We start from the raw sequence: 19,049 nt of genomic DNA, 5'->3' as shown, positions 1-19,049 counted from the left end.
AGAAAAACACAGATAAAAAGATATGTGATAGGAGATAGATAGATAGATAGATTATAGATAATAGATAGGGGATGGATAAATAGATTATAGATAGGGGATGGATAAATAGATACTAGAGTATAGATATGTGACAGATAGATAGATATGTGAATGATAATAGATAGATGATTGATAGATACAGAGATATAGATACTAGAGTATAGATATGTGCTAGATAGATGATAGATAATAGATATGTGAATGATAATAGATGATTGATAGATACAGAGATAGATACATAGATACTAGAGTATAGATATGTGACAGATAGATAATAGATAGATAATAGATAGGGGATGGATAAATAGATACTAGAGTATAGATACTGTATGTGTCAGATAGATATATAGATAGATAGATATGTGAATGATAATAGATGATTGATAGATACAGAGATAAATAGATACTAGAGTATAGATATGTGCTAGATAGATGATAGATAGATAGATAATAGATATGTGAATGATAATAGATAGATGATTGATAGATAGATACAGAGATAGATACATAGATACTAGAGTATAGATATGTGATAGATAATAGATATAACTAGGTAGACAGATAAGTACACATGTATTAGATACTGTAAGTTATAGATAGTTATCAGAAATATAGATATTGATACCTAGATAAGAGATAAATATTAGAGCTAGATTTGATAATGATAAATCTTAGATAGATAGGCTTCTATGTTACCATGACCTTATGGCTGATGATAGAAGTTTCTTCCCCTTAGTTAAGCACATATCTAGGAGTTGTATGAATATCTAATGGCCTCCAGATAATCCCACTATTAGACATGACCCACCTCTCCCCAGTTGTTAAATATTCATGACCATTAATTGAGCGTGTGACTCTATCGGGCCATTGTTGCGGGTGTATTGGGGGCCTGTCCCGGGCTGGTGAATGGGGTGGGCGCCATTCTTCCCCTGCTGCAGGGTGATGGTGATTGCAGAATACGTCTCTATCTCCAGCCCCATCGGCCGCAGTGTCACCCAGGACTGGGGGCTTCCATGGAGGGGTGGTCAGAGGACAACTCCAGCGGCAGAGGATGGAGCAGAGTGTGAATGACACTGCAAGAAAGGAGATTAGTGCAGTACAGCTGCTGGTAGCATGGAGGAGCCCCCTATCCTCACCCCATGAATGGGGCTCAGCAGTCTGCAGACTGATTTATATGTATGATGGTTAAACATTTATTGCTGTCACTGAAAAGACCGAGAAAAGGCCTGATACAAAGGGGCCATTCTGAGAGATGCAGCCTGGGGCAGGTACAGGGGGAGCAGGGAGAACTTTCTAACTTTCTTCTTCTGCCTTTAAACTCACAGGGGGAGAATGTAGGAACCCAACAACTGGGACCCATTATTTGTTATCCTATGCCATCTGTCTTCTATAGTTCCATCTATCATTCATCTATCTATCTATGTGTCCGTCCATCCATCCATCCATCTACCTATCTATCTATGAATAAAAGAACACAGCCACTTCTTTAAGCGCTTAGATGCAAATATTGAAAATATTAAACTTGGATGCATTAGTGCTATATAGAATATCCTTATAAAATTAAGGTGCATTGTGCACAAATTGGAACATTTGTGAGAGCACATTGGCCACGACAAGGTGACCTTCCTTTAATGGGACCCTAGACCTAATATTTATCAGACATGCCTCTTCTGGGCCAAAAACTACAAATATAATGGACAGGTAGGATCAAGCACTAATTAAGGCTGATGGAAGGAGATTAGTCAAATATGGAGACAGTCACCACCTCCAATGTTATACCTAAAAAAAAATCAGTCTACCACATCCTAAGGGAATAAAGAAAGTGTGAACAGGTTCTATCTATCTATCTATCTATCTATCTATCTATCTATCTATCTATCTATCTATCTATCTATCTATCTCATTCCTTCTATCTATCTATCTATCTATCTATCTATCTATCTATCTATCTATCTATCTCATTCCTTCTATCTATCTATCTATCTATCTATCTATCTATCTATCTATCTATCTATCTCATTCCTTCTATCTATCTATCTATCTATCTATCTATCTATCTATCTATCTATCTATCTACCTCATTCCTTCTATCTATCTATCTATCTATCTATCTATCTATCTATCTATCTATCTATCTCATTCCTTCTATCTATCTATCTATCTATCTATCTATCTATCTATCTATCTATCTATCTCATTCCTTCTATCTATCTATCTATCTATCTATCTATCTATCTATCTATCTATCTATCTATCTATCTCATTCCTTCTATCTATCTATCTATCTATCTATCTATCTATCTATCTATCTATCTATCTCATTCCTTCTATCTATCTATCTATCTATCTATCTATCTATCTATCTATCTATCTATCTATCTATCTCATTCCTTCTATCTATCTATCTATCTATCTATCTATCTATCTATCTATCTATCTACCTCATTCCTTCTATCTATCTATCTATCTATCTATCTATCTATCTATCTATCTATCTATCTCATTCCTTCTATCTATCTATCTATCTATCTATCTATCTATCTATCTATCTATCTATCTATCTATCTACCTCATTCCTTCTATCTATCTATCTATCTATCTATCTATCTATCTATCTATCTATCTATCTATCTCATTCCTTCTATCTATCTATCTATCTATCTATCTATCTATCTATCTATCTATCTATCTATCTACCTCATTCCTTCTATCTATCTATCTATCTATCTATCTATCTATCTATCTATCTCATTCCTTCTATCTATCTATCTATCTATCTATCTATCTATCTATCTATCTATCTATCTATTTATCTACCTCATTCCTTCTATCTATCTATCTATCTATCTATCTATCTATCTATCTATCTATCTATCTATCTATCTATCTATCTATCTATCTCATTCCTTCTATCTATCTATCTATCTATCTATCTATCTATCTATCTATCTATCTATCTATCTATCTATCTATCTATCTATCTATCTATCTCATTCCTTCTATCTATCTATCTATCTATCTATCTATCTATCTATCTATCTATCTATCTATCTATCTATCTATCTATCATACCTTAGATTGTAAATGCCGGCGGGTCTTCTCCTCTCTGTACCAGTCTGTCAGTTTGTTTACTTTATTTTATATATGTTATATGTCTTTAAGATGTGTTTTTTTTTATACGTATGTTATATGTATGTAATATGTATGTTATAGGTTTGTTTTATGTGTTACATGTATGCGGTATGTATGTAATATGTATATGTATGTTTATGTAATATATGTTACATGTATGTTTTTGTGTGTTATGTGCATGTTTTCTAATATACATTTTGTGTATGTTATATGCATATAATACACATTCTATATGTTTGCAATATGTATGTTATATGTATGTTTCGAGTATATTATGTGTATATTATATGTATGTAATGTGTATTTATTATGTAGGCTTCATGTGTGTTGTGCATGTAATTTGTATATTATATGTATGTAATATGTATGTTATATGCAAGGCGCGGACATACCACTTGTGCTGCACAGTGGCCATTTCTCTTATGATGAGCTATTGGCCCCATAGGGTCCATGTATTGCTCTTGCCCGGGGTCTCCCCTGTGTGTCTGCCCCTGCTATGTGCATATCATCCTTATCACATGTGCGCCCAGGAACCATTGGTGCTTTAGAAATACATAATACTAATAATTTCTGAGCCGTTCCATATGTCACACAGAGTTGCAGATGAATGGCGTCGGGGTGCTTTGGGTGTGATGTTTTGTGTCCTGCTCCTTGTGGGGCGACCACCATCCACCATCGTCCACCATCCAGGAAGCTGCTCAGAAGCGTCTTTTGTTCTATCCAGTATATACGGTTTTAGTGACCATGGATTCCTCACACTTTCCCTTTGAACTTTTGTAGAAAATCTCTTATACCCTGGCTCCATGAAGGATGAGGGTCTTCCTCCTCCCCACACATCTGCTGGAGAAATCCAGACCCCAGGGCAAAAATCTGTAAACAGCAATTCATTAAAAAGATATTAGAGCAGGAGGGGCGCCCTGATCCGAAGTCCGGGAATCACCGCGGGAATATAGTCTGCAGAAACTTCCATTTTGGGGCCCCATTTTCAGAGAATTTTCCCCAAAATTCAAACAAAAGTTTCAGAAATTTCAACTGGGTTTATGGGAAGTTTGTATGACACGACCACTAATGCTGCCGTCATGATAGTGGCCGCCCTTCCCAGGCCTGCTGGGAGTCCCACCATCCCCTGTCACCGCGGACTTGACTGGACCCTTTAATGTTGAAAGGGTGGAGCCATTTTTGGACTCTAGTTTTCATGTTCGGCGTTTTCCAATTTAAGTGGGTTGTCAAGAACCAGAAACAAATGGCTGCTGTCTTCTAAAAATAGCGCCACCCCTGTTCACAGTTTGTGTTCGGTATTACAGCTCACTTCAAATCATGTAAAATCAGACACAACCTGTGGACAAGTGTAGGGCAGTTATGTAAGGAAGCAGCTGTGTTATCTAAAACCTTTAAAGGGAAATTGACACCCCCAATGGATCCGCTTAAAGGGTTTGTCTCATCAAGGTAGGTGCTAACTCGTTGATCATCTGGGGTCCTACTGCTGGAACTGCCAACAATCCCACTGTAGGGGCACTGAAACGCCACTTTAATAATTCCACCCATCTCTTTGGCTGTCAGTCCCATAGGCCATGAATGGAGCGATAGAGCGATGGTGCGCATGTGTGGTCAATGCTCCATACAAATGGAATAAGCTGCTGATCTATGGAGACCCCCAACGATCTAAAAAAACTCACCTTCATGTGCCCCATTTGTAGGAAATAATATCTGCAAATGCATATAGGAAATTCAGAGTCCCTTGCTAGGGGGAGTAGATGGGGGTCCCAGCTGTGGATAGTTTATAAGATACTGATTTCTGGGGTATGCAGCTGGGACCCCTCAGCAATCTCAAGAACAGGGGTTTGAAGTTTCTCATTTGCCGTTCATGTGCATGGGCAGTTCAAAGTCCCATTTTGGGATCAGTTGGGGTCCCAGCTTGGATAAGAGATAAACCGCTGATCTCTGGGGTCTCATCTCTGAGACAACAATCCAAAGAATAGTGTCCCATTTGTAAGAAGCGATGGGCATGCGTGAGCTTGGGAACTATACAGCCCTATTCTTGAGATCAGCGGGGGTCTCGGCTTTGAATAAGTGATAAACTGCTGATTCCTGAGAGTCTCACCTTTGTGACACCCAACAATCCCAAAAAAACAAAGCAATGAAGTGTTCCATTTGTAGAAAAAAAGTAAACACTCACATACAGCTCTGGCAAAAATTAAGAGACCACCACATCAAAACCCTGTCATGGGCAGCCCAATCTCCAGACCTGAACCCCACTGAAGACCTCTGGAATGTAATCAAGAGGAAGATGGATAGTCACAAGCCATCAACCAAAGAAGAACTGCGTGTGCCAGGAGCAGTGTGAAAGACTGGTGGAACGCATGCCAAGACGCATGGAAGCTGTGATTAACAATCACGGTTATTCCACAAAATATTGATTTCTGAACTCTTCCTGAGTTAATGAACAAGGATAATGGTGTGCACTCAGGTCAAGGACACGGAGGTGCTGGTAAAACAGACCGTGTGGTCAAGTCAATAGTAGAAGAAAAAATACCGCACACTCGAAACTGGTATGATGCAAAAGGTATATGCCAGATTTATTCACGAAAACAAGTCAACAATTGCCACTGTGATAATTCGTAGAGAGAAACCCGACGTTTCGACCCTCCCAGGTCTTATTCATGGGGTTACTTATAGTGGGTCCAGTAATTGCTCCTGTGGTATAGGTAGAGGGGTCCTGTTTAGGGTGAGCCGCAGCATATAAAGAAGTCCTTATAATGGGATCCTCCTATTTATGCCACAGGAGCATTCACTGGACCCATTATAAGGACTTCTTTATATGCTGCGGCTCACCCTAAACAGGACCCCTCTACCTATACCACAGGAGCAATTACTGGACCCACTATAAGTAACCCCATGAATAAGACCTGGGAGGGTCGAAACGTCGGGTTTCTTCCTGAGTTAAAACTTTAGTATTGTTGTTTCTAAATTATTACAAACTTGTTTTATTTGAATTATTTAAGGTCTGAAAGCATTGGGTTTTTTTTTTTTTTTTTAAATTTTGACCACTTTTTTGAAAAACAAAAATACATTTATTGCTTGGAACTTCGGAGACATGTCAGTAATTTATAGAATAAAAGAGCAATTTACATTTTACTAAAAAAAATATACTTATAAATAGAAAAATCAGACAAACTGAACATTTTGCAGCGGTCTCTTAATTTTTGCCAGAGCTATACATGGGAAATTCAGAGCTTTATGGTTGGGTTGAAGTAATGGATTTTAGGCTCCCCAAAATCCCAAGAATAGAGCTTTTCTATGGCCCATTTGTAGGATGCAATGGCTGCGCATGCACATGGGCACCTCAGAGCCCCATTCTCAGGGTAAGTGGGGTCCCAACCGTGGATAGGCAATAAGCTGCTGATCACTGGATGTTACGCCTAAGGACCCCCCTACAGTCCCAAGAACAGAGCTTATAGAGAGTAATGCCCGAACATACAAATCCACACTTAAGAGCCTCATGCTGAGATATGTGGGGGTCCCAGAGGTGGGACCCCCAGTAATAAGTGATCACATACCCCCTAGATAGATGATATCTTGATAAGCTGGGGCAAATCCTTTAATATATGAGAACTATAGGACACCCTGATAACACAACCCCCAATAAATCATACCCTTTATACAAATCCCGCCATGATCAGCGACAGGTAGGAAGTGTGCGTCTGATAGCATCATGTGATTGGCTGAAAAAGGTGAGTGACACCTCATAGATTCATTGTAACAGACAGACCCACCTATGGGGAGTGGGGCAACAGGAGCTTTTAAAGTGACAATGCCCATTAAATAGAAATGTTTTATTTTTTACATTTTCTTTAAACATTTTTGTCCGGATGAGGAAGTTTTCAGCCGCTACAATGAACTGTTTACATCTCCGCGTCACTTGTGAAGGTGAGCATTGGTTCATTAGCACAAAGGCTGGAAGGTGATTTCACGATGGTGGCGGCGGGGGGATGTTCATAATGTAAAAATAAAAAGAGCCCCAGCAAAGGACAAAGAGATCTGCAAATGTTTTCAATAGGTTTCCTCAATGAGGAGGACATGTAGCGGAGTTTGCATTGATGGCTGAGTGCGGCGCTGAAGGCCGGGCACAATTTAATGGGAACTTGCAAATTTATTTGTTGGGAATCACATTTAATTAGCCACGTACGACCCTTCAGGGACAAAGACGTCTCAATCTGGAGCCAATCTAAAGCTCATTTCTAAACCCCGGCTCTTGCAAAAGTCAAAAGAAGCCGACGAGAGAAAAGGGCCACGCTTGAAAAGAGGCTGGAGGGTCTGCAGGAGGGGTCTGCAGGTGACTGGCACGCGTGGAGACAAGGGCCCCTCTGCGCTATAAAGCTCCATTCAAAGAGAGTGGAAACAAATGGGGTTTTCCTCAGGTTCTGCCTCTTTAAGGCTCAGTAAAAAAAACAACAAAAGATTTGAGGGGCTTAAAAGGGAGACTCTCCCGGCAGCCGGGCAAGCGGGGGCCATTAAGAGAGCGTCGGAGCAGCGGGGCCACCATTGGTTATGGGAATGCTCCCAAATGGCACCTGAAGTAGTATTTGTGCCGTCTACCTAGCCGTCCACCCCCGCTCATTTGCCATTAGTGAACCGGCGGATTACAGCTTTTTTTGTGTGTTTGAGAAGTGGGTGAGTGCGTGGGGGTCCTCAAAATTTAGGTGCTAATTGCTGGCCAGACAGCTGCACAACTCACCAACAACCAGCCAGAAAAATATGGCTGCTGCTGCGGTCTCATTTCAAGGATCTGCATATATCAAGGGTATGGGGAAAATTAAACTGGATTGAAGGACCCCCATTTCCAAGAGGGTCTGCAAAGATAAGGAATGGAGGCGAAAACTGAAACCACCCATATTATTGTTCAGTGTATGGTGGTATTATCCTGTCACTACATGGCAGTACTACGTGGGCCCCTTAACAGAGTACTTGTTTGGATGGACCCTGCATATCATCTTGACATTATATGGTGGTATAATTTGGGTTTGTTGAGAAATGGTTTGTTAAGTCCTACATGCTATTTTAGCACATTATGGCAGTTTTACATGGGGGCCTTATTGGGAGCATTATTAGGATTCTTGCATAATATATTAGATAGGACCTGTCGGTATTATGTGAATGTTTTAATACAGCATTATTGGGATCCTACATACAGTCATGGTGAAAAGTGTTGACACTCTTGCAAATGTTCCAGGAAATTAAGCATTTCTTCCAGAAAATTATTGCAATTACACATTTCGTTATACACATGTTTATTTCCTAGTGTTTCATCACCCATCCCCTGCAGACTGTGAGCCCTCGCGGGCAGGGTCCTCCCTCCTTATGTACCCGTGTGCCTTATTTGCTCATGTTTAATGTACTTGTCCATATTTCCCCGTATTCACATGTAAAGCGCCATGGAATAAATGGCGCTATAAAAATGTATAATAATAATAATTTCCTTTTTGTGTATTGGAACACAAAAAAAACAGAGGAAAAAAGGCAAATTGGACATGATTTCAAGCAAAAGAGGTCCAGACAAAATTGTTGGCACCCTCAACTTAATATTTGGCTGCACATCCTTCGAAATGTATAATTGCAATCAATCGCTTCCTATATCTATTTACAAGCTTCTTACACCTCTCAACTGGAATTTTCGTTCACTTTTCTTTTGCAAACTGCTCCAGCTCTCATATGTGAAAGCTGCCGTCACCCAACAGCAATTTTAAGATCTCTCCACAGGTGTTCAATGGGAATTAGATCTGGACTCTTTCTGCTAACTTCAGAAGTATGTTTGGGGTCATTGTCCTGCTGGAAGAATCAGGACTAGGAAGCAACCCCAGCTTTCTGACACTGGGCACTCCATTGCCACCTAAAATCTGTTGGTAATCTTCAGATTTCATGATGCCTTGCACACGGTCAAGACACCCAGTGCCAGAGGCAGCAAAACAAACCCAAAACATATTTGAACCTCCGCCATATTTGACTGTAGGTACTTTGTTATTTTCTTTATAGGCCTCAGTCCATTTTTGATAAACAGTAGAATGATGTGCTCTACCAAAAAGCTCTATCTTGGTCTCACCTGTCCACCAAATGCTTTCCCAGAAAGATTTTGGCTTACTAACATACATTTTGACAAACTGCAGTCTAGCTTCTTTATGTCCCTGTGTAAGCAGTGGGTCTCTCCTGGGTCTCCTGCCATAGCATTTCATTTAATATAAATGTCAACAAATAGTTTGTGCTGACACTGATGCACCCTGAGCCTGCAGGACAGCTTGATTTTCTTTAGAACATGATTGGGGTTGCTTATCCATCATCCAGACTATCCTGCATTGCAACCTTCTTGATTATGTTGGGCATCTTGGACAAAGCAACATCAAGATCTCTGGAGATGGATTTGTAACCTTGAGATTGTTCATAATGTTCAACAATATTGGTTCTCAAGTCCTCAGATAGATCTCTTCTCCCATTTCTGTTCTCGATGCTTAGGGTGGCATATACAGGCACATAATGCAAAGATTGAGTCAACTTCTACTCTTTATCTTGTTTCAGGTGTGATTCTCCTATTGCCCACACCTGTTACTTGCCACAGGTGAGTTTGAACGAGCATCACATGCTTTAAACAAAGTTGATTAGTTATGCAGATTCTTGCATGTCACTGCATTGTTACTCTTTTGCTCCTGGTGGTGGAAGAATCTTTTTCTACCTGCATACTACAAGATACAACCTGTTCTCACATTTCCTACTAACTCAGTGTGTTATTAGGTTGATTCCCTAATGAAAGGTCACTGATTCAAATCAAGAAGCAGCCGTGAAGACGATTTCTCAAGAAAAGATAAACAGCATCATCCCGCTCATCAATAGCGCTCTCTCTGCCAAGAAAATTGCCAATCTGCATCATGTGAGCACCATGACAGTTGGAAGAATACTAAATGAAGTCCATCCATTCATTCAAAAGCTAAGAGGTGGAAGTCCAGGGAAAATATCGGAGTCAACAAGTCTGCTAATCCCAAGGACTATCAGTTCTGGTGCCACAAACACGGCAGTGGAGGTGACTTGTGTGCTTTGTAATAGTGAGATCACAGACATCCATGCAACCACCGTGCGACACACATTACACAAGTCTGGAATGGTGGCTAAAAAAAAAGGTGAAGAAACCTTGACTTCAATATTGTCATAAGAAGCATCAGCTTGAGATTGCAAAAAAGGACAAAAAATTGACAGTAGAAGATTGGAAATGGATGATTTGGAGCGATGAGATGCAATAGACTTGGCTCTGATGGATGCAAATGGGTCTAGAAGACACAAGGGAAAAAGGGGCTGTTAAGTCCTTCTCAGTCCCTGGCTTACTAGAGGTAGGGATCCAGAGTAAATGACACGCAAACAAGGTATTGTGTGATCATATACAGGGGAAGCCCAGGAGCACATATATCTCTCTGGGCTTTGCCCTCCCTTTATATAGAAAAGAATTATACTTTTACAGACATGCGCACAAGCGCTCATATTTCACTATCTCTTACATAAACAATCTATACCAGTCTTTATCAGTAGAAAGTTACATCATCTGGAAGGTGAATAAAGGCTGCTATTGAAAGAAGGAATGCACACATGATTACTTCCATAAAAGGAAATGTCAAGTCAGCAGAAATGTATCTTGTTGTAAGCGAGATTTCTCAGGAAGAAGACAAGATGGATTGTTTTAGTTCAGTCTGATCTCCACAATTCCCCCCTTTGACATTTTCTTTTATTTATTTTATTACCACAGGGCCAAAGACAAAGCCTTTATTTGGTATTACACATGTACATGCTTGTATTCAATAAGAGAATCAAATCTAGTATTAATTCTTCCGTTTAACTCTCGCAACCTTTTCTTTGTTTTGCAATAAGTACAGATATTACAAAGGGATAGCAAAATAAGCGCAATAATCAGTATTAGCAAAGGATAACATAAGAGAAGAAGGAAAAAAAACTTTATACTCTTGCATCTATTACACAAAGTTTATCTGTGCATACTGAGATACTCTTGAGCACAATCTGGAATAGTACGTATATGACTACAATAATCATAACTATATGTATTATGCTCTGCATAATCCCAGCAACCCACCCACCGATTCCTCTGAACCAGTTGGCTGGGTTAAGAAAAGAAAAGGTATCTGACCACCAGCTATCCTTATTCTGGTCATTGTCTTTGTCATACTGATCTCTGAGTCGTTGTACGTCCTTTAATTTAAATGTCATACTCATAGTACTATTCGGGTCTATATAATGACAGCAGGTGGGTCCGATGATTTGACACATACCCCCTTGTGAGGCAGTTAGGTAATCCAATACCAGGGTATGTTGGTTGACGACTATTATAAGCTGATTCTGTACAGCTATACTAGTGTTTAGTATATCCAATATATCCCAGATCTGATCATCTAGATAATCCGTGGCTCTAACTAATTTATCCCACATCTGTGTTAACATAGGATAAATAAAAATGGTACTAGCAATTTTGTTAGGAATTCCCATTTGTACTATATGTGGCCTCCCCGAGGGACGTGGTGAGTTATCTGCAGCTCTTTTATACAGTGTGTGCTTGGGCACGGCTTGCATATTCACTTGTTTATTTGAAATTATGAATGTAGCCGGGGTTAGGCGTCCTAATGTACAAGTACCCTTTATACCTACGGGAAGCCATTTATATGCTCCTTCTCCGCATATCCAAAATGTACCCTCAGGCAGATCCCACAAAGCTGAGTGCTGCAATACCAATCTGTGAGCCAAGTCCACAAATCTAGATACATTCTGAAGCATACACCAAGAGGGTTTTTGTCCCAAGGGGCTACAGTACCCGGCTGCGGGATTCCCACATACAGGCATTCCTTTGATATACTCATCGGATTTATTACAAACCAGGTTCCCCAGCTTACTTGTACAACTGTTTGCATCACCTTGGGGGAACAATTTAGAATGTTTCCATTTTCTATTATGTATGTATCTTTCCAATACTACAGGTTTGAAAGCATCAGAGGGGGGGACGGTTGTACTGAAACTAAGCTGTAGATTTTCTGTGGGGACCTGTCCTAAATTAGTTAATCCAGTCTTATTTCTAGGTACCCATTTTCCTCCCCTAAATGCTAAATATTGTAGATGTGTGTTACTCCCTGAGAGATTACCCTGCCACCAAGGAAATTCTACCCATCCCACAATTGGTATGGCGATTGTAGTATTCCATAGCCTAGCATTACCAATTTGGTTGTTGGCCAGGTTGTCTGAACAATTAGGCCAAGCGAATATTTCTTCTGCTAATACGGGAACTGCTAGAAAAGGTATACTTGTGGCTGATACCGGCGAATGGGTACAGATCCAACAATCTGTCAGGGTTTGTGTATTGTTTAACAAGTCATGCACTAATTTTCTATGATGTTGTACGAATCTATTGTTCAAAGGGGCTAGAGAATTCAGTCTATCCCACGCCTCCGTTGAGGTTATCATTATTAACATCAATATCATGAGTTTATACTGCTTTTCTTGCAATGGCTTGCATGTATCCATGATGCCTTTCCTTCAAGCTTGACTGATGTAGGTGTTGTCAACAGGACTTGGAAGGGTCCGTCAAACCTTGGTTCTAGAGCCTTTCTGGTGTGTCTTTTTACATAGACTTGATCACCTGGTTCCAACTTGTGACTTCCTTCTGTGTTGTCAGGATCTGGAAGGGAAGCAAAAACTTGTGCATGCACCTTAGTTAATTGTTTCTGAAGATTTTGCACATAAGAAGTCAATGACTCAATATTTAACACAAGTTGCTGTGGAAAATAACATCCTAAATTGGCAGTCCTGCCAAACAAAATTTCATATGGAGACAGTTTAGTCTTACCCCTTGGGGTATTGCGTATTGAGTAAAGGGCCAGTGAAAGGCATTCTGTCCAAGGCTTTCCTGTTTCAGCCATGGCTTTCTGTATTTTTAATTTTAAAGTTCCATTCATGCGTTCTACCTTACCAGAACTTTGAGGATGATACGGAGTGTGTAACTGACTTTCAACACCCAACATTTTCAGTACATTTTGAAATATTTCTCCAGTAAAATGAGTACCCCTATCTGACTCGATCACTTCAGGGAGACCGTAACGGGGTATCAGTTCGGCAACTAGCTTTACAGCAGTGTTTTTAGCTGAAGCCTTCCGAACTGGATAGGCCTCTGGCCACCCCGAGAACATGTCCACACATACCAACACATACTCATACCCATTACTTTTTGGCAGCTGGATAAAGTCTATTTGTAATCGCTGAAACGGGTAGAGAGGTCGGACGTGGTGCTTCATAGGGGTCTTTGCTGTCTGTCCGGGATTATGTGTCAGGCATATAGCGCATGCAGCACAATAGTCTCTTGCATAGTTGCCAAAACCTGGAGCCAACCAGACTTGCTTTGCCAGTAGTGTCATTGCATTTGCAGACACATGCGTAGGGTGATGTAATCCACCAACTACTATCGGGTACCAGGCTCTAGGTAGACATATTAGTCCATCTTTCTTCCAAATTCCCGCTTGTTCTTCTGCCCCTTCCTTTTTCCACCTGTCCCTCTCCTCTTCTCCTGCATCTTCCTGTGCTTGTCTCAGTCTATCTTCAGTATTTTCTGTGGGGTTTACAGTATGAACCTGTTGTAAGGGTTTGACAGCTGCTGCTTTGGCTGCTTTATCAGCCCTATCATTTCCCCTAGATTCCCTAGTGTCGAGTCTCACATGTGCAGCTACCTTGATTACTGCTACTTCTTTTGTTTCTTGTGCAGCCTCTAAGATCTGTTTGATCAGAGAAGCATATTTTACAGGTTGTCCTGACGCTGTCATGTAACCTCTAGCTCTCCAGATTACTCCAAAATCAAACACAATACCATGTGCATACCTAGAATCAGTGTATATATTAGCTGTCTGGTTCTCAGCTATTTTAAGAGCTTCAATCAATGCTGTTAGTTCTGCTTCTTGTGCAGACTGTTTCGGTGGAAGTGGTTCTGCTTTGAGAGTTTCAGATTCTGACACAACTGCATACCCTGTATGGAAGTTACCTGTGTCATCTGCAAACCTACTACCATCTATAAACAGCTCTAAATCTGGATTTTGAAGTGGTGTTTCGGATACATTGGGTAAGCCTACCGTTTCTTGTAAAATGAGCTCTGTACAATCATGTGTGTCTGTAGGGAAAAAATTTGCGTGTGTATCAGTGTCCTTATTCCCCCCTTCAGACTCGAGAGGTAGCAGTGTAGCTAAATTGAGAGTCTGAAGCCTAGCAAATGTGATAGTAGAGGGGAGCAGCAAAGAACACTGAAGCCGCAAATGTCTGGCCATGGAAATGTGTTTTGGTTGGACCTGGTTTAATATCCCATAAACATCATGTGTAGTTTGAACTGTGAGTGGATGCTCTAGGACAATTTCTGATGCTTTGTCCAACAATAGTGAGACAGCAACAACTACACGTACACAGGTTGGCGCTGCTCTAGCTACGGGATCTAACCTTGCTGAAAGATATGCAATTGGTCTTTGTTTCCCTGCATGCTTCTGGGTAAGAACTCCTGTAGCATGGGAATCAACTTCTGCAGCCATAAGCTGAAACGGTTTGGTGTAGTCTGGTAGCCCTAACGCTGGAGCTGAAACAAGGGCATCTTTTAATTGTTGGAACGAAATCTGACCTTCTTTTGTCAACAAATAAGGTTCACTTTTTACACAGTCATACAGTGGTTGCATTAGTTGACTTGCATGTATAATCCATTGTCTACAATGAGACACTATTCCTAAAAATGCTCGTAGCTGTTTATGATTTCTAGGCTCATTCATCTGTCTTATTGCTTCAGTTCTTTGTGGTGTAAGATGCTTTTTACCTTGAGAAATGCAATGACCTAGAAAGACCACTTTGGTCTGACAAACTTGTAGCTTTTGTCTATTCACTTTACACCCTTCTTTTTCTAAAAAACATAGTAAACTCACAGTGGACCTTTCTGCAGTTTCTAGATCTGGGCAGCAAAGTAGTAGGTCATCCACATACTGCAAAATTACTACCTGTGGTTCGGGTTCAAACCTCTGAAGGACTGTTTGTAGGGCATTTGAATAAAGAGTAGGGGAGTGTATCATTCCCTGTGGAAGGCGTGTCCACGCCAACTGTTTGCCCTTAAATGTAAATGCAAACAAATGCCAACTATCTTGGTGTAAAGGAACCGAGAAAAATGCATTTGAAAGATCTATTACAGTAAATACTTGAGAACTGGCTGGTATCTGTGATAGTAACGTATGAGGATTGGGTACAACTGGGGTGATTGGATCTAGAACTTTGTTTATTTCTCTTAGATCATGTACCATACGATATTTGGGCATAGAACTCTTATCAAGAGTTCTCTTTTTGACTGGATACAGAGGAGTGTTAGCAGGTGATTGTATCTCTACCAAAACCCCTTTCTCTCTATATCCCTCTATCTGTTTTGTAATCGCTAGTTCCTGCTGGGCACTCACAGGGTATTGTCTGAGCTGTGGAAGAACAGTTCCTGGTTGCACAGATAGTTTTACAGGAGAGATATGCAATAGTCCCACATCAGTGTCACCCTGTGCCCACAGTGTTTCTGGGACCATTGAGAGGTCTAGATCTGTGGTGTACTCTTTTTCTTCAGCATAATCCTCAAAAGCCTGAATTCTAACATATTGTTCTAATGTTTCTGCATCATCAGGGATAGTCAGTATAACTGTGCCATCTTCCCTAAAATTGATGTTAGCTTCTAATTTCTTTAGGACATCAGTTCCTAACAAACATGTTGGGGCACCTCTGGCATACAAAAATCTGGATGCAAAACATTTAGGTCCTAATGAGACCTCTAGGGGCACAGTATATGGCAGTGTTCGAATTACCCCATCATAACCCTCAGCAAAAGTTGTTTGTTCTGAAATATCTTCCGGATTCGGAAGAAAATCTTGATTCAAAATTGAGGAAGTTGCACCTGTATCTATCAAAAATGGAATCTCTCTTCCCCCCACATTCACCTGTATCATAGGTCTTCTAGCTGGTAGGGAAGTTTGTAACACATCAAGTCAATCTGAATCTGGTATGGGACCATCTATGATGGTAGATTTCTGCTGGTTGTCCGTTTGGGGAGGGTTATTTCTGGGAACAAATTTGCCTGACTTTATATCTGCCAACTTCTTCCTGCACTCTCTTTGGAAATGACCTGGCTTTTTACAGTAGTGGCAAGGAAAGTTGTGTCTCACTCTTCCTCCTGTATTAGCTTGTGCTATTCTAACAGGCTTACGATTCTCTCTCATATCCATGACTATTCCTAAACATCGTTGTTTCACAATATTTGGTTGTTCAATTGTTCTCCAATCTGGAGTAGAGGATTTAAATTTTTCTCTGATTTTCGGATCTAGCCCCTCTATTAATTGTTTTGTAAAAAGTCTCCTTACTGAAGCATCAGTCAAATCCAATCCTTCATCCCTAAAGCTATTTTCTAATTCTTGACTATATTCTTCAATACTTTGCCCAAATTTCTGCATAATCACACCCGTAGATCCCCTTTCCCTCTGTTTTTCTCTCATGAAAATTATTAATGCCTCTGTGAACTGGGTACCTGATGCTTCTGTCTGTAAGGCACCCCCTTCTGCCACTGGTCTATTGGGCTGTAGGTGTGTCAATAATTCCTGAAAAAGTCCGGGGGACATTTTCATTCTACATAATTCTTCCCCGTCCGCCCAGACCCCAGCATGAGTCTGCATGATTTGTTGTATGTATTGTGCAAATCGGATGGGATATTGAGTGGGATCAGGCGCATTATGCAGGAGGGACATACCTTCAGCAGGGGACCAAGGAAAATACTGTCGGGTCTGGTGATATCTAGTTCCCATTACCCCGTCAGCACCAGGTTCCCTAAAGGGTCTTGGTACTACCCTAACAGGGGCAAGTACAGCGCCATGTCTAGGTGTACCACAGACTAGGCAATCATTTCTCCAATCTGGATTTTGTTGTCCACAGTGTGAACATACCCATCCTCCTACCCCACCAAGATTGGGATACAAGGCTGGAAATTGTTTTCCTCCTTCTGCTCCTCCAGATGGTACAAATGATTGGGCTTTTGGATCTAGGTAAGGTGGTGGGATTATGTCACAACTTTTTCCCTTCCCCATAATCCATTTGGAAGTGTCTGGATCATACTTCCAATTCTCCTCTTTAGCTGTTTTTGAGACCTCTATCATACAGTGTATGATTTCTTCCCACCCATTGTCTTTGATAATTCCACCTCGTTCTTTACTCAGTCTTTCCCATTCAGTGCTAAACATAAGTGCTTCTGAAATTCCCAATTTTTCTCTTACCCTTCTAATCTGACTTCTGACTGTCTTCCCACATCTTTCCTGTATGATATCTGCTGCTTCCACTTGTCCTAAGACGGTTTTTGTCTGTTTATTTCCCATTTTTCTTTTTTTTTTTTCAATATTAGCTATTTCTACCCCAGGTGACGTTTGGACAATCACTTATCCTAGGTGATGTCTCGTTGCCTTCTCTCCTAGGGAGCTAAAATATTGAAGGGCTGATCTGCTCCATTCTTTCTAATGTGCAGAATGTACTTAAGTGCTATTATGCACGCAAACAGACCCAGCAACACCATACAGATCACAAAACTTTCTGTGTCAGTTAGCATACTTGTCCCAGGCTCATGGACCCGCGTCCTGGGCTCATTCTATCAAACCTTATCCAGAAATGAAGGAGGTTAAGCACTTAAATGAGAGTCAAGCATGGGCGGAGGTCTCCCCGAAAGGACGCAACCACATGACCCAGTTAGGCTGACTTCCGTGTATAAGGCTTATACCCCAACTATTTCGGCTTATTTTTCTACGCACTTTTGCTCTTCTTTCACAACATACCACAACCTTCACTCTGTTCACACACTGCCAGGGACAGGACTCATAAATCTATACAATATAGTAACCCGAGTTTTATAGGTATCTACTCACTACTAGACTAACCCAGCGTGACACGGCTCATAGAGATCTTTCGGATAATACAAGGCAGATAAAAGAGAACTAATAATGTCTCTTACCTGGCCAGGTTTTTCAGTTCATTTGCCGTCCATTATCCCAGATCTCCATTGTCCGTATCCGCAGGTGAATCTCGAGCAAATACTCTCATCTCGGGTCCCCGTTCGGTGCGCCAAAGAAATGTTAAGTCCTTCTCAGTCCCTGGCTTACTAGAGGTAGGGATCCAGAGTAAATGACACGCAAACAAGGTATTGTGTGATCATATACAGGGGAAGCCCAGGAGCACATATATCTCTCTGGGCTTTGCCCTCCCTTTATATAGAAAAGAATTATACTTTTACAGACATGCGCACAAGCGCTCATATTTCACTATCTCTTACATAAACAATCTATACCAGTCTTTATCAGTAGAAAGTTACATCATCTGGAAGGTGAATAAAGGCTGCTATTGAAAGAAGGAATGCACACATGATTACTTCCATAAAAGGAAATGTCAAGTCAGCAGAAATGTATCTTGTTGTAAGCGAGATTTCTCAGGAAGAAGACAAGATGGATTGTTTTAGTTCAGTCTGATCTCCACAGGGCTAACGGATCGGGAAATTGAAGGAACTGTCAAGTTTGGTTTAGGAAACCTGATGATATGGGGTGTTTCATCGCCAAAGGCGTTGGATACTTGAGCAGAATCAATCGTGGTCTCAGTGCTGAGCTACAGTTAGGGCCAGAAATATTTGGACAGTGACACAATTTTCGCGAGTTGGGCTCTGCATGCCACCACATTGGATTTGAAATAAAACCTCTACAACAGAATTCAAGTGCAGATTGTAACGTTTAATTTGAAGGGTTGAACAAAAATATCTGATAGAAAATGTAGGA

At 40.7% G+C, this 19,049-nt stretch overlaps 1 long non-coding RNA gene across 1 annotated transcript; it reads right to left on the bottom strand.

Moving 5' to 3' along the window:
• Positions 1-10,575: 10,575 nt before the first annotated feature.
• On the bottom strand, positions 10,576-18,755 carry LOC138662206 (uncharacterized). The gene is made up of 2 exons (XR_011318016.1): positions 18,239-18,755; positions 10,576-12,883 (listed from the first exon to the last, which is right to left on the bottom strand). It is a non-coding gene; the product is annotated as an uncharacterized lncRNA (long non-coding RNA).
• Positions 18,756-19,049: the final 294 nt, after the last annotated feature.

This window comes from Ranitomeya imitator, chromosome 2 (genome assembly GCF_032444005.1).
Source record: "Ranitomeya imitator isolate aRanImi1 chromosome 2, aRanImi1.pri, whole genome shotgun sequence".
Classification (NCBI taxonomy): domain Eukaryota; kingdom Metazoa; phylum Chordata; class Amphibia; order Anura; family Dendrobatidae; genus Ranitomeya; species Ranitomeya imitator.
This window is presented reverse-complemented; position numbering and strand designations above follow the sequence as displayed.